Here is a 13,577-nt window from a genome sequence, read left to right as displayed (position 1 = left end):
GACGTCTTTTTAAAACAGGTTTAAGGGGAACCTGGCCATTTAAGCCTGGTGACTTATCAGCTTGCACTTCCGCAATCCATCACAATTCAGCTGCCTCTGTATAATTAAAAACATCTCCACCTCTCAAGTCAAGGACAATAGTTTGTAAAGCCATAAAAACAAAATTATGTAACAGAAACTGACTAACATGCTTAGCCAAAGCATTATTATTGTTTCTTGATGAAATATCTCTGACATGCTGGAGTATTCTTTCTTTAAATTGCTTCTTGTTCTTCCCAACATAAAAGCACAAACATTTATTACAGGTCGTAATATAAACAAAATGCCTGCTGGTACAATCAGAATATAAATGTAAAGTATATCTATTAAAAAAGTAGGGTGGAATAAAGACATTATTAATATTAATATAGCAGCAAGCTTTATATGACTTGCATGAAAAAGTACCAATCCTATGGCTCAGAGCTCTTTTAATATAAGGATAAGAGTGAAAAAGTCTTTGTTTTAGATTCCTACAATTCTTAAACAAAAAACTTGGTTCTTCCCCAATAATCTCCTTAATTTGCCCATCCATAATTAACAACTTCCAGTTATTTCTGATAATTTTACAAACATCCTCCACATCACTAGTATAGCTCATAGCAACTCTGACCTTATTTCTGTTAAAATTAAGTTGGCCTTCTTTTCATCGTCTATCTCAGTTCAAGCCTAATACTCATCATTTTATCCACTTTTCTAGTATGATAGCCTCTTGTTAATAGTTGTTCAGCAAAGATCTCAAAGGCATACAAATAATCAACTTGTAAAGTATGTAACCTTGATGTTCTAACCAATTACCCTTCATTATATTACGATGTATATATCCAGGGTGAATACTGGTTCTATGCAAAAGCTTATTTTTCCAACAGTTCTTCCAAACCATTTGAGTAGTAAAACTATTATTGTCATTAACAGAAAAACTCACATCTAAAAAGTCAATTGTCTCATAAGAAATCTGTGAAATAAACCTCAGAAAACCCGTGGTTACTTTCAAGTACAATAAAAACTCATCAAGTTGTTCCTTTGTGCCACACCACAACAAAAATATTTCATTGACGAATCTTTTGTAGTATGCAATATAATGATGCAACTCATGTACAGGTGCAAGTACCAGATGTTCCTCCCAATATACCCACACAAAGTTGGCATAACTATTGGCACAGGGGGTGCCCATAGTAACCTCCAATTTCTGCCAAAAGATCTGTGTATTGTAAACAAATGCACTATTTTCTAGAATAACTTCCAGTAACATACATATGGTTCATATAGTATCTGCACCATAATCACACTTCTCTCATAAATAAGACCTAACATTTTCAATACCATACACATTTGGGATTACGGTAAACAAATGTTTTACATCAAATGTAGTAAGTAAATACTTGGAACTACTAGAATCATTGTAACCCAGTCTCTCACTGCCAAAATTGGTCTAAGCGGTGGATCTGTCAGCTATTTATGCACTTTAGGTAAACCTTTTATTACAGGAATTATAGGATATTGTATATTTAGAAAGTCAAGGACCTCAATAGTACAATAGCAATAGCAAGTGCAGAACACTCCTGAAACAACCTTATGTCAATCAGGACCTGAAGCAGGAATGGTTAATGAGAACTGAATTTAAACCAAAAGATGGAAGGTTAATATTAGTGGCCCAGGATAGTGGACTGCATACACTTTGGTTTAAAAAGTCCATTGAACATGTGGGAGAAACAGACAAATCCAGGCTGTGTAAAACAGAACTCGAGACAGTCACACATCTTGTTGCTGGGTGTGATACACTAATGGCAAAGGGCTTGTATACTGAAAGGCATAATAATTTGTCCAGACTGTTGCACTGGGGATTGTGCAAACATTAAAATATTGAAGTAGCTGAGAAGTACTGGAAACGCGAGCCACAAAATATTATAGACAATGATGTTTATATCACACAGGATCACCCATTACCAACAGTTCAAAAATAGATGCAAGAAAACAAATATAGTAGTCCATGAAAAGAAGACAAAAGTAGCATTGATAATTCAAATTGCTACAGCCAGTGGTTAAAGTGTCTTACACACAGAGAGACACAAAAGTCATACAATACCAGGATTTGTAGGCAGAAATGAGGGCAGTTTGGAAGAAGGATACCCAGGCATTCCACTACTAGTAGAAGCAATGGCTCTCATAAAAAAGAATTTACACTTTTATTTAAATATGCTACTGATACATCAAACTCTATATGAATTGCAAATCTGGACAAATTGTGGGTGCTGCAAACAGCACATTTGCCTAACATCAAAGACTGAAACAATAATAATTTCACAAACTTTAATCATACTTTGAATGAGGTCCATTCCTGTCATGATATTAGAAGCACAAAAGACTTAAAGAAATTAAACCAGAAGCCTAGCATTAGTGATAATAAGAATAGTTGAAGCCATACACACAAAGGTTTTTAGAAATTCTCTAAAATAAAAATACCACCAAGAAAAGCCCACTCTAAGGAGAAAATCCAAGTTTAATAAAACACTTAGCACCTCGGCATAAACACCTTCCAAGAGTAAAACACACTAAACCAAGTCTGTTTAAATACTCTCACTTTCATTGATACAATTATCAAATCATTGTCTATGTATTGAATTGTACCTGCAACCTGTTTTATATTGGGGAAACCTATAGAAGTTTTAGGATACGACTACAAGAACATGTCAGGGATATTAAAAATAAAAAAATAGGAAAGCCCACTAGGTGCTCATTTTTCGCAGTATCATAATTCCAACCCTTATGAGTTAAAAGGCTGTGTTTTAGAGAAGGTTGAAGTTTTTCTTGGAGAACATGTGAGTTTAAAAGAAAAATTGCTTAAGAAAGAAACACTGTTCATTTTAAAGTATGGTACCTTGGGGCCTTTTGGACTTAACAAGGAGTGTAATTGGAAATATGTGATCTGAATAATTGTATTATTACTTTATTGGGGATGATTAGATAATTGTATTTTTATTTTATTTCTACAAATTTTTTGGGTGGTATTGCTCTTTTAGAAATTCTCTGTCTGAGGCAGACTTCTGTTGCTAGATTGAAATAGTAGCTTTTATATGCTACTGTTTTGTTTGGAGGGGAAAGGATGTTTGTATGGTAGCGTCTATTTGGTGTAATATCCAACTGCTGTCCTTTTCAAGTAAATTCACTGATGCATAGTTCATATTGTGGCAATAAACTTTACTCTGAGTAAGTTTTAGCAGCTTACTGAGATTACACAAAATGTGAATCTAAAACAGCAGACTACAAATGCTGACTTATATACATGAAACAAAGCTTAGGTAGCACCTTCTGGAATATTCTTCCAATCATAATTCACACCTTGTAACTGACAGTTACATCATGCAATAATTCTTTTGCCATTTCTAAGCCTGTTTCTCTTGATCTCATGATTTAACACTCGGTAATTGTCCTTCACAATAACAGGTCTAATTCATTACAGAATCTGTAATAAAAGCAAGGTCAAAACACAATGACATGTTGTTTGCAAGTTTCTAACTGCACTTTTCTGATAGTGTCTTTTGCTCATACTGTAACTTTCATAAAGGTTGACTATGATCTTTTATCTGAACTTGACATAATTAGTTGTAACATAATATCTGAAATAATGTCATATAACACAAAGATTATTTCTAGCCTAGCTTGCTTGGTAATAATGTCTGAAATAATTCTTCTGAAAAAATGCATTCTTGACACTTGTGCTTTACCACTATCCTCTTAACATTAAGTATCCCAGGAAAAAAAAAAGACTCTGAAAGAAGGAATTTGGGAGGGTTTCCTGTAAATTAAGAGTGAGCCCTAAATTCTGCAAAAGATTCGTAGAAAATTGCAAAAACTTTAAAACCTCTAGACTGGAAGCATCTTGCATTAGACAATTATCCAGATAAGGGCAGATGTGAATCCCTTGGGAACTGCAAAAGACTATGACAGGGGCCAGGCACTCTCTAACTACTTTTGGTGCTGTAGAAATTCCAAAGGCTAAAGAAGTAAACTGGTAGTGTGAATCAAAGATAGACAGTTTCAAATAAGAAGTTATGTTCTTACCATAACGTTCCATCTGTGTTGTTGAGCTTCATTTATCCTTAACATTTGAGACTCGGTTCCAATTCTTGGAACTGGCTCGGCCATTATAACAGTTTGTGCAAATGAAAATGCTCTCAGGCTAAGTTTCTACCCAGAATACCCCACTATAGATTACCTCAGATCAAGTTTGCAACTACATAAGAAGACAGAAAAATAGCTATACAGAAATCGAAGAGGTTATGTTCAAGGTCATATATGAAATAATAGATAACCAGGACAAGAGTCCAATTCTCCAAGGAGTCTGAAGGAGGGGGGAAGGAGGGTGGGGTGCCAAAGATAAATGACGCTTGACAACACTGATGGAATGTTATGGTAACAGCATAACTTCTTAATCTGATGTTGTCAATCTTCATTTATCCTTGATATTTGGGACAGTCCCAGCTACTTTAGATCTTTGGAGGCCTTATGGAAGGATATTCCTGAGAACCACAGAGCCAAAGGATGTTCTTCCCCTGGAGACCAGATCCAATTTTTAATTACTGATAAAGGTATGTGGAGTAGCCCAGGTTGCTGCTGCACAAATTTCATCCATAGAAGCCTTTGAATGGAAAACAACAGACTTAGCTTCTACCCTAATAGAATGCGCTCTCACTGGTGCTGGTAATTGGACATTCCTCTTATTGTAGATGAAAATAATACAATCTCTTAACCACCTTGACAAAGTGACATTTAAAACAGATTTACCCAGAGATGGACCTTAGAAAGAGACAAATAACTGGTTTGATTTTCTAAATCCTTTAGTTCTGCTGAGGTAGAAATGTAATTGCCTGTGAACATCTAGAAAATGTAAGCAATATTCACCTTTGTTGGAATAATTTGGAAGAAAACAGGTAATTCAATGAACTGATTAATGTTAGTTACTGAGACTACCTTAGGAAGAAATGATGGGTTGTTTCTTAGTAAAACCCTATCTTTATGAAAAATTAAATATGGAGGTTTTGAAGATAGCACTTGAATCTCTGAAATTCTTCTGGCAGAGGTAATGGCTATCAGAAAAATGGTCTTCCATGAAAGAAACTATAAGTGACAGGTAGCCGCTGGTTCAAAGGGGGAGAGGACTAAAGACTGCATAACCATAGTAAGATCCCGAGGAGCCAGAATAAAGTGATTTTAGCCCCAAGGTTCCTTTCATGAACACTTTACACAATCTATGGGAAATTAATGAGTGGTCTTCAAAGCCATTGTGGAAATTGGAAATAGCAGCTAGTTGAACTTTTAAAGTAGACGCAGAGGCTCCTTGTTCAAAAAGTGTAGCTAAAAATTCCAAAACCTTTCTAACTGCTGCAGAGAAGGGATTAAGACCATTATTGTGTGCCCAAATAGAAAATCTCCACTTGCTGTTTCTTAGTGGAAGGTATTACGGGAAGCCAATGAAATATTTTGGACTGGAAACGATAAGTTATTCTGCCTGGCAAGTAATGGAATTGGAGGAACCACACTGCAAGCTTGAGGTTCTGTAGACTGAGGTGAAGCTGTCCCTGTGGATGGGACAGGAGATCTGAATCTGGGTCCAGAGTCCATGGACAGTGAATTAGATGAGGCCACAGAAAGGGAAACCAGATTTGTTGAGGCCAAAAGGGGGTAATGAGGATCACCTCTTCAACCTGATGGCTTTCTTTAAGAACAGGGGAATCAATGGAAAGGAGGGAAAAGCATAGAGTAGACCTGAGGGCCAATTGTAAAGGAGACCATCTCTCGAGGATTCCCCCTGATGGGAAATTAGGGTGAAGTAGCTGCTGCACTTGTTATTCAGGGGAGATGCAAATAGGTCACAGCAAAGCTGGCCGCTGCAATGGAAAATCTCCTCTGCCACTTTGGGATTGAGAGACTACTTGTGAGGCAGGAGAATGCATCTGTTCAACTTGTCCGCTATCACATTTGAACTCCCTGTGATGTGCACTGCTATTAGAAAATGGTTGGAAGAAATCTCCCACTGCCACACTCTGAAAGCTTCTTGACATAAGGGTAAGACTTGATTCTGCCATGTTTGTTGGTGTACCAAACCACTGCCATATTGTCTGATTGAATCACAATTGTTCCTGGGGGAAAGGCATTTTGGAAGTCCCACAATGGTAAAAGCCCTGCCCTCAATTAAAGAACATTGATATGCACATTGGCTCCTATCAGGGACCACATGCCTTGGACTGTTCTGTCCAGATAATGCCTCACTCCACCCCATCTGGGATACATCTGTGGTAACTTTGATGACCCACCACTGGACCAGTAATCAAGGAGCCTCAATCCTCACCCCTGGCAACAGTGTGGGGGGATGTACACTAGGAGAACAACAGGTACACATACAGTATTTCCAGATACAGCTCTCTGCATCGAGTGCAATTTCCCTTAAGAGCAGACAGAGACCACAGTCAGTCCGGGGCTGGTTTCTCTCTCCTTCTCCAAATCCCCAGTAAGACTCCCCACTGGCACAGCTACAGAGATGAGATCTCAGCTGAGTGACCAAGCCCAGACCTCCAGCACCCTCTCTGTCCAACCAGTGCTTAGTGTTCCTGCTCAAGTAGCTGACATACACACACTTTTTGAGGTTTGATTTAAACATGCACGCGCACACACACACATGGGTGCACACTGGCACAGGTTTAATAGCTATGACCCCTTCTGCCCAGACTATAAGGTAGTTACCATTGCCACCAATAAACTCCTTATCAGCTACTTTAAGGCCATTAACAAAGTGTGCCCAATTTTACTGTGTAATATTAATATTAATACAAACGGTAGTTTGACCATGACCAAGGCTATTAGGAGTGGCCCATACAGTGTCACCAAATACATATGCAAGTGCTCTCAAAACTTAAATATCTCTACACAGGTCAGCTACAATGAAAGATTTAAATATATTTAATAATATAAATAATAAAAGAACAAGACAATACTAAATATACTCTTACAGTGACATCAGAGTTCAAAACCCCATAAAATACTTGAAACAACATTGCAGGACAGTCTCAAATAAATAAAGAGAAATATCTAAACTAAGCTTTATTATATTCCTGACTGTATCTAATAGAATTACTATACCTTAGTTAACTTACTTAATTAGAGCAAGGCAGGTGTGATGAATGGTTCTTGTCAGGTCCAAGACAGAATACAGAATGCTCTGTCTCTCTAAAAGTGTTCTCAAATTAATATCTCAAATACTACTGCTGAGACAGCTTGCAAAATGACATAATTTCTTGTCATCACCAGGTGAAACCCCAAGGGCTCCTATTACGTGATCGAAGTTTTGAAACTTCGAACACGACAATATCAAACTTGTCTGTTCGAAGTTTCAAAACTTTGAACACGGCAAAAAAATAAAATAAAAGATGCAACAGTAAACTAACTGCTGCAAGCAGGGGGGCAAGCACCCCTGCACACCCCACGTGGGGGCCTGCACTCCCACACCCCCGTTCTTTAAATACACCAACTCTGAGATCACACTACAGTGCAGTAAAGGGAAATATTCCCATTCCACACTATAGTGCGGTCTTGGAGTTGGTATATTTAAAGAGCGGGTGGTGTGGTGGGTGCAGGGGAGATTGCCCCCCTGCTTGCTGCAGTTAGCTCACTATTGCATCTTTTTTTTTTGAGTTCGAACTTCAGCAAGTTTGACTATATGGTTTCAACCATATAGGGTTCGAACTTGTTGAAGTTCAACAACGTAATAGGAACCCAAACCCCAACTGCTGGGAGCTGGAAGTATTTAGCATCTACCTGTAAAAATACACAGACTTCAGATCTTTGGCAGATGCTGGAAGTCATAAAACAATTACATTCCTCCACATTTCAAGACTAGTAATTATTTCACCCTAAAGACAATACAGAGAGCTCCCTAGTACATATATTGTGTCTCTTGTTGCACTGAAAACTGAAAGATACCATCTTTCATTGCATAGCCATAAAGTAATTTAATTTCAGCTATTTTTCTAACGTTAACCTCCTGTATTCCAGTTTCTACTGTTAATATATATACATTTAAACAGTTACAATAGTGCATGTACATTTCTGTTGTATTCCAGTAGGGCACACTGTGGTTACATTTCAAAGATCACTTTGCAAAAACCTTTTCAGCACACACTTCTGTACCAGCAGTTTGATATATACATGGCATACAGTTCTAATACATTTGTAACACAAGCATCTTATATAAATCATGTTGACATTCACAAATGACATATAATTATTTATATAATTCCAGATAGCTGTGCTGCCAGTATCCCCCTTTGTTATAGTCACTATGGCCTTTGGGGTGGGGTAAAATGAAGGGTCAGCCAAAGAGAATTTCCTCGAATTCCTTCCACCAGAATAAGTCCTTGCAATGACTGGTGATTAAAATGGGAGGAAACTTCTGGAGCGCTTGTCCATTTTTATGTGGTAATATGCATCCTGAAGATCTATAGAGCACATCCAATCATCTTCCTCTAAAAAGAGTAGGATAGACTGAATCCTGACCATCCAGAATTTTGCTTGCTGGACAAACTTGTTCAGGAGGCTGAGATCTAAAAGTGGTCTCAAGTCCCCTGTCTTTTTTGGCACCAAAAAGAACCTTGAGTAAAATCCACATCCTATCTCCTCTGAAGGGACTTCTTGGATGACTCTTTTTTTTTTGGATGACTCTTTTTTTTTCTAGCAGCTTTTGAATTTCCAGGGCTGCTTGATCCCTCTGATTGGAAGGAACATCAGGGAGTCTTCACCTTGATCTTGGAATGAGAATGAATTGTATGTATTGTCCTCTGGCAATGATCCTTTGCACCCAAGCATCTGTAGTTATTTGTTGCCAGGCTATTGAGTGCAAGGAAAACCTTCTCCCAACTGCCTCCAAAGGTAAGTAATCGGGCCCCCTTTCAGGCACACTGGTAGGGCTTCCCTGAGAAGGAATCTCTGGAACCTAATTTTGTGCCACAGGGTTGCCGTCTTCCATTAGAGTCCCCCCTCTGCCCCAAGGGGAGCCACCACCATGTGTGTCCTGAAAAGGCCCTTGGGATTTTTTGAACCACATCTTCCCGCTCCTCTGATTCCTGGAGTAGGATCACTGGGGAGATGAAAATGTGTGCCCACTGCAGAAAGGGTCTTTCCATATTTCTTGCACCTGGTTAATGTTTCTCTGACTTTGGGACCAAACAAGTACGATCCATTAAAAGGAGCACTGATGAATGAAGATATAAATGGCTCTGCAAACTCGCACAAGTGCATCCAGGCATGTTTCCTTATGGCAACACCAGAACCCGTTGCCTAGTCATCCCTTTGGCTGCATGTGCGATGAGCCTCATGAATGAATTGGAAATAGACTCCAGGGTAGCCAGCTGGGAGGCCACTTTATCTTGAACCTTCTCAGACATAGCTCCTGCAAGGGTATCTGACAACCCTCTGGAGTCTAGTAAAGTGTGCCATAAAACTCAAGGACCTTAAAATGAAGGTCGATGATGCATACACCCCCTTTCTGAATCTGTCCCTTCCCCTGGACTCTCGATTAGGGGGATGAAAAGTGGAACTCTCTTCCGCAAGTTCCTTCTTGGTGGCTGCCGCAACCACCATGGCATCTACTGCTAATCCCTTAGCCCAAAACAGATGATCCTCTGGTGCTTTGAGAATTGTGTCTGATCTACTGGGGATTGGATCTACGCAGTCAGGGGCCTTCCAAGCCTGCTGCATGATCAATTTAATAAGGGAAGGTCACCCAAGAAGTAGATGATTAAGCACCACACATGCACACACACACACACACACACACACACACACACACACACACACACACACACACACACACACACACACACACACACACACACACACACACACACACACACACACTAGAAGGGAATGGCTACTAACAATGGTAGGCCAGAACTTCCAAGAGTTAGGGGAAAGGGAAAGAACTACCAATGATGGCAGAAACAGATGCCATGAGGTAATAGCAGCACACTAGCTCACAGAAAGGAAAGTGAGAAAGAAAAACTATTTTTAGAAAAGGGAAAGAACTAACAATGATGGTAGGGAAGAACACCAAAGTGTAAAGGGAGGGGGATAAAACAAGCAAGCTAAAGGCAAACTGGGTAGAACTATATATATGTATGTATATATATATATATATATATATATATATATATGTGTGTGTGTGTGTGTGTGTGTGTGTGTGTATGTATGTGCATGTGCGTGTGTGGTGTGTGTGTGTGTAGGATTACAAAGGAGTTTTTCAGAAATTTAGAGAAAAAATGAAATTTCACTTAGCTGATGAGAGAATCTGGCTAACACATCTTGCACAAAAGAGCAGCAAACGAGATCTGAGGTAATCTGGAGTGGGTAGAGACTTAGCTCGAGAGTTTTTGGTTCATGCAAGCTGTTATAATGGCCAAGTTGGAACACAGTCCATAATGTCAAGGATAAATGAAGATTAACAACATCAGATTAATATTTTCTTTGACTTTTGTGGATAGGAATGTCTAAATAAACATCTTTTAAATCTGGAATAACCAGTAGACGAAGGGAGCTGCTGCCAGCACAGTTGGCTGGAATTTTGCAGATAGTTGTATGTCATTTGTGAATATCAAACTAATTTATATAATATGTTTGTATTAGAAATGTATTAGAACTGTATGTCATGTGTATATCAAACTGCTCTGTACAGATGTTTGTGTTGAAAAGGTATTTGTAAAATGCTGTGTTTAAAATGTATCCACAGTGTGCCATACTGGAAGAGAACAGAAATGTACATGCACTATTGTAACTGTTTAAATGTATATGTTAACAGAGGAAACCAGAGTGTTAACCTCAGTCCAGCAAACTTTAGAAAAATCTTCCAAATTAAATTACTTTATAGGCCATCTGACAAGTTTCAATGCAGCTAGAAACACAAAGGCTGTACTATGAAGCTTTCTGTATTGTCTTCGGGGTGAACGAATTGCTACTTTGGAAGCATGAAGCAATGAAATTGTTTTATGATTTCTAGCATCTGTCAAAGATCTGAGCAAAAGCCCTTGTATGAGTATTTTTACAGGTAGATGCTAAATACTGCCAGCTTCAGCAATGAGGGTATGCATGAGCACTAGAAGTCAGATGACCAGAAATCATACCATTCTGTAAGCTATCACAGCAGTAATATTTTATATACTATTTAGAAGTCTCTTAGTAAGACAAGAGCATTCTGCATTCGGTCTTGGGCCTGACAACAAGAACCAGTGACCACATCTGCATTGCTCTAATGAAGTAAGTTTCTAGAGAACAGTATAACTCTCTTAGATACAGTCAGGAATACAGTAAAGCTAATTTTAGATTTTATTTTTCTTTATTTGTGTGAGCCTGTACTGCAATGTTACTTTACATATTCCCTGTGGTTTTGAACTCTGATGTCACTGTGAATATATATTTATTACAGTCTTGTTCTTTTATTATTTATTATTAAATATATTTAAAGCTTTCATTGTGGCTGATCTGTGTAGATATATTTAGGTTTTGAGAGCACTTACATATTTGGTGACACTGCGTGGGCCACTCCTAATAGCCTTGCTCTTGGTGAAACTACTACATGTGTTAATATTAATATTACATAGTAAGATTGGACATCATTTGTCAAGGGCCTTAAGGTAGCTGGCAAGAGTGAATGGTGGCAGTAAAAACTACCTTACAGTCTGGGCAGAAGGGGGCATAGATAGTAAACCTGTGCCAGCCTTTCCCAGGTGTGTGTGTGTGTGTGTGTGTGTGTGTGTGTGTGTGTGTGTGTGTGTGTGTGCATGTGTGAATCAAACCTCAAAGAGTGTGTGTGTTTGCTACTTGGGCGGGGACACAATGCTACTTGGGCAGGGACACGAAGCACCTGTTGGACAGAGAGGATGCTGGCAGTCTTGGGATGGACACTCAACTCTATAGCTGTGCCAGTGGGAAGTCTGATTTGGGATCTGGATGAAGAGGGAGAAACCATCCCCGGAATGACTGTGGTTTCTGCCTGCTCTTAAGGGAAACTGCACTTGATGCAGAGAGCTGCATCTAGAAATACTATGTGTGAACCTGTTATCCTCCCAATGAATTTCTTCCACTGTTGCCAGTGATGAGGACTGAGGTTCCTTGATTACTGGTTGGCAGTGGTGGGTCATCACAGAGCATGTATGGGCAAACAAGAGAAAAGAATTTGAAATGAAGCATTTTGAAGCAAGGAACCCTCAAAAAGGTGCTGTGTCTGGACAGGTCTAGAATAGGTCACCAATCTTCTTCCTTTCTGGTGACTAGACAAAGTCCTCAATAAAATCCTTTTCCCCAAAGATGTGGCGGTAACTTGACCCCTGACAAAAAAATGTTTGAAAAAAAAAGATGGCATGAAGCGTTCCTGGTCTTGTGGACCCTGAGGAATGCCTGAAGGGGTTGGTTTGGAATGCCACTGAAACTTGTGCCATTTTCTCATAATGTTTAAAACCGAATAGTCTGAACTGATTGTCAGTGCGACATATGCATACTGCCACAGAAATCTGAAAGACATGCACCAATGTCTCTCTTGTCACATCGTCATTGATCATTCTGTTGCATCGTACATTCAAAAGTACACCAAAGCTATGAAGTTTAACCTCTCATGCCATCTCTCTTTCAGATATTTTATCCTTTCCAGCTAGACACAAACACCCACTACTCCAAAGATGGATCAGCACCATCATTAACTGTAACAGCCTGCTTTACACTGAGGAGGGAATTATATTTTACTCGTAATACTTACAAGTCCTTCCTAATATAATGTGGCTCATTCTCTTGCCTAGACATGTGGGTATAAATGAATTATCCTACACATGTTATACATCAGTGCTCACCTCAGCTGTAGGATTAGTTAAATATTTGGTCTAAAATACAATAGTCTGTATAGAAAGGAATGCAAAAGTTAAGCGATCAGCAGAGACATCCACTGCTGCAGAACTTTAATACATGTGTAATGTACTGTATACTTTTATAAATAAGGTTGATAAAAGTAGTACACACACTACTACATAAATGATCTTGCAAGTAAAGTGCAGAATATAAAGAATGAGAGTGTGTGTGCATCTGTCTGTCTGCATATAGATACACACCTGCATATCACTTTTACCCAGATCAATATTGCCAGTGAAAATTCTGAAAGCAGCTAGAAATGTTAAAACATAAGGTCATACATGGTAAGCTACCATTTCAGGGCAGTATGAGCAGGAGGTCTGCTTCCTCATTACCTTCAGCATTCTGTGCCACTCAACTTCCAGGTGTGCACATATTCCTGTTAGCACAACAAGGTCAAACACCTTGATTCATTTGTTTCTAATTACTAAGCATCCTGCTGCAGGATGTTTTGTGGCCACAGAGGTATTTCTTGCAAATGGCCAAGCCCTATACTCATGCAAACTGCAAACACCATTCACTTGTCACCTCACCTAGCTAGCAAAAAGGAAAACATTCCACTACCGCAGAAAGAGAGCTTCTTCTACGCATGTTGACTT

General features: G+C 39.0%; 1 protein-coding gene across 2 annotated transcripts in view; it reads right to left on the bottom strand.

Moving 5' to 3' along the window:
- The window catches only part of ACP7 (acid phosphatase 7, tartrate resistant (putative)), a 1,845,593-nt gene that overhangs the window by 630,495 nt on the left and 1,201,521 nt on the right, over positions 1-13,577 (bottom strand). The window lies entirely within an intron of this gene.

Source organism: Protopterus annectens, chromosome 6.part0, assembly GCF_019279795.1.
Source record: "Protopterus annectens isolate FY-2018-M chromosome 6.part0, PAN1.0, whole genome shotgun sequence".
In the NCBI taxonomy this organism is placed as follows: domain Eukaryota; kingdom Metazoa; phylum Chordata; order Ceratodontiformes; family Protopteridae; genus Protopterus; species Protopterus annectens.
This window is presented reverse-complemented; position numbering and strand designations above follow the sequence as displayed.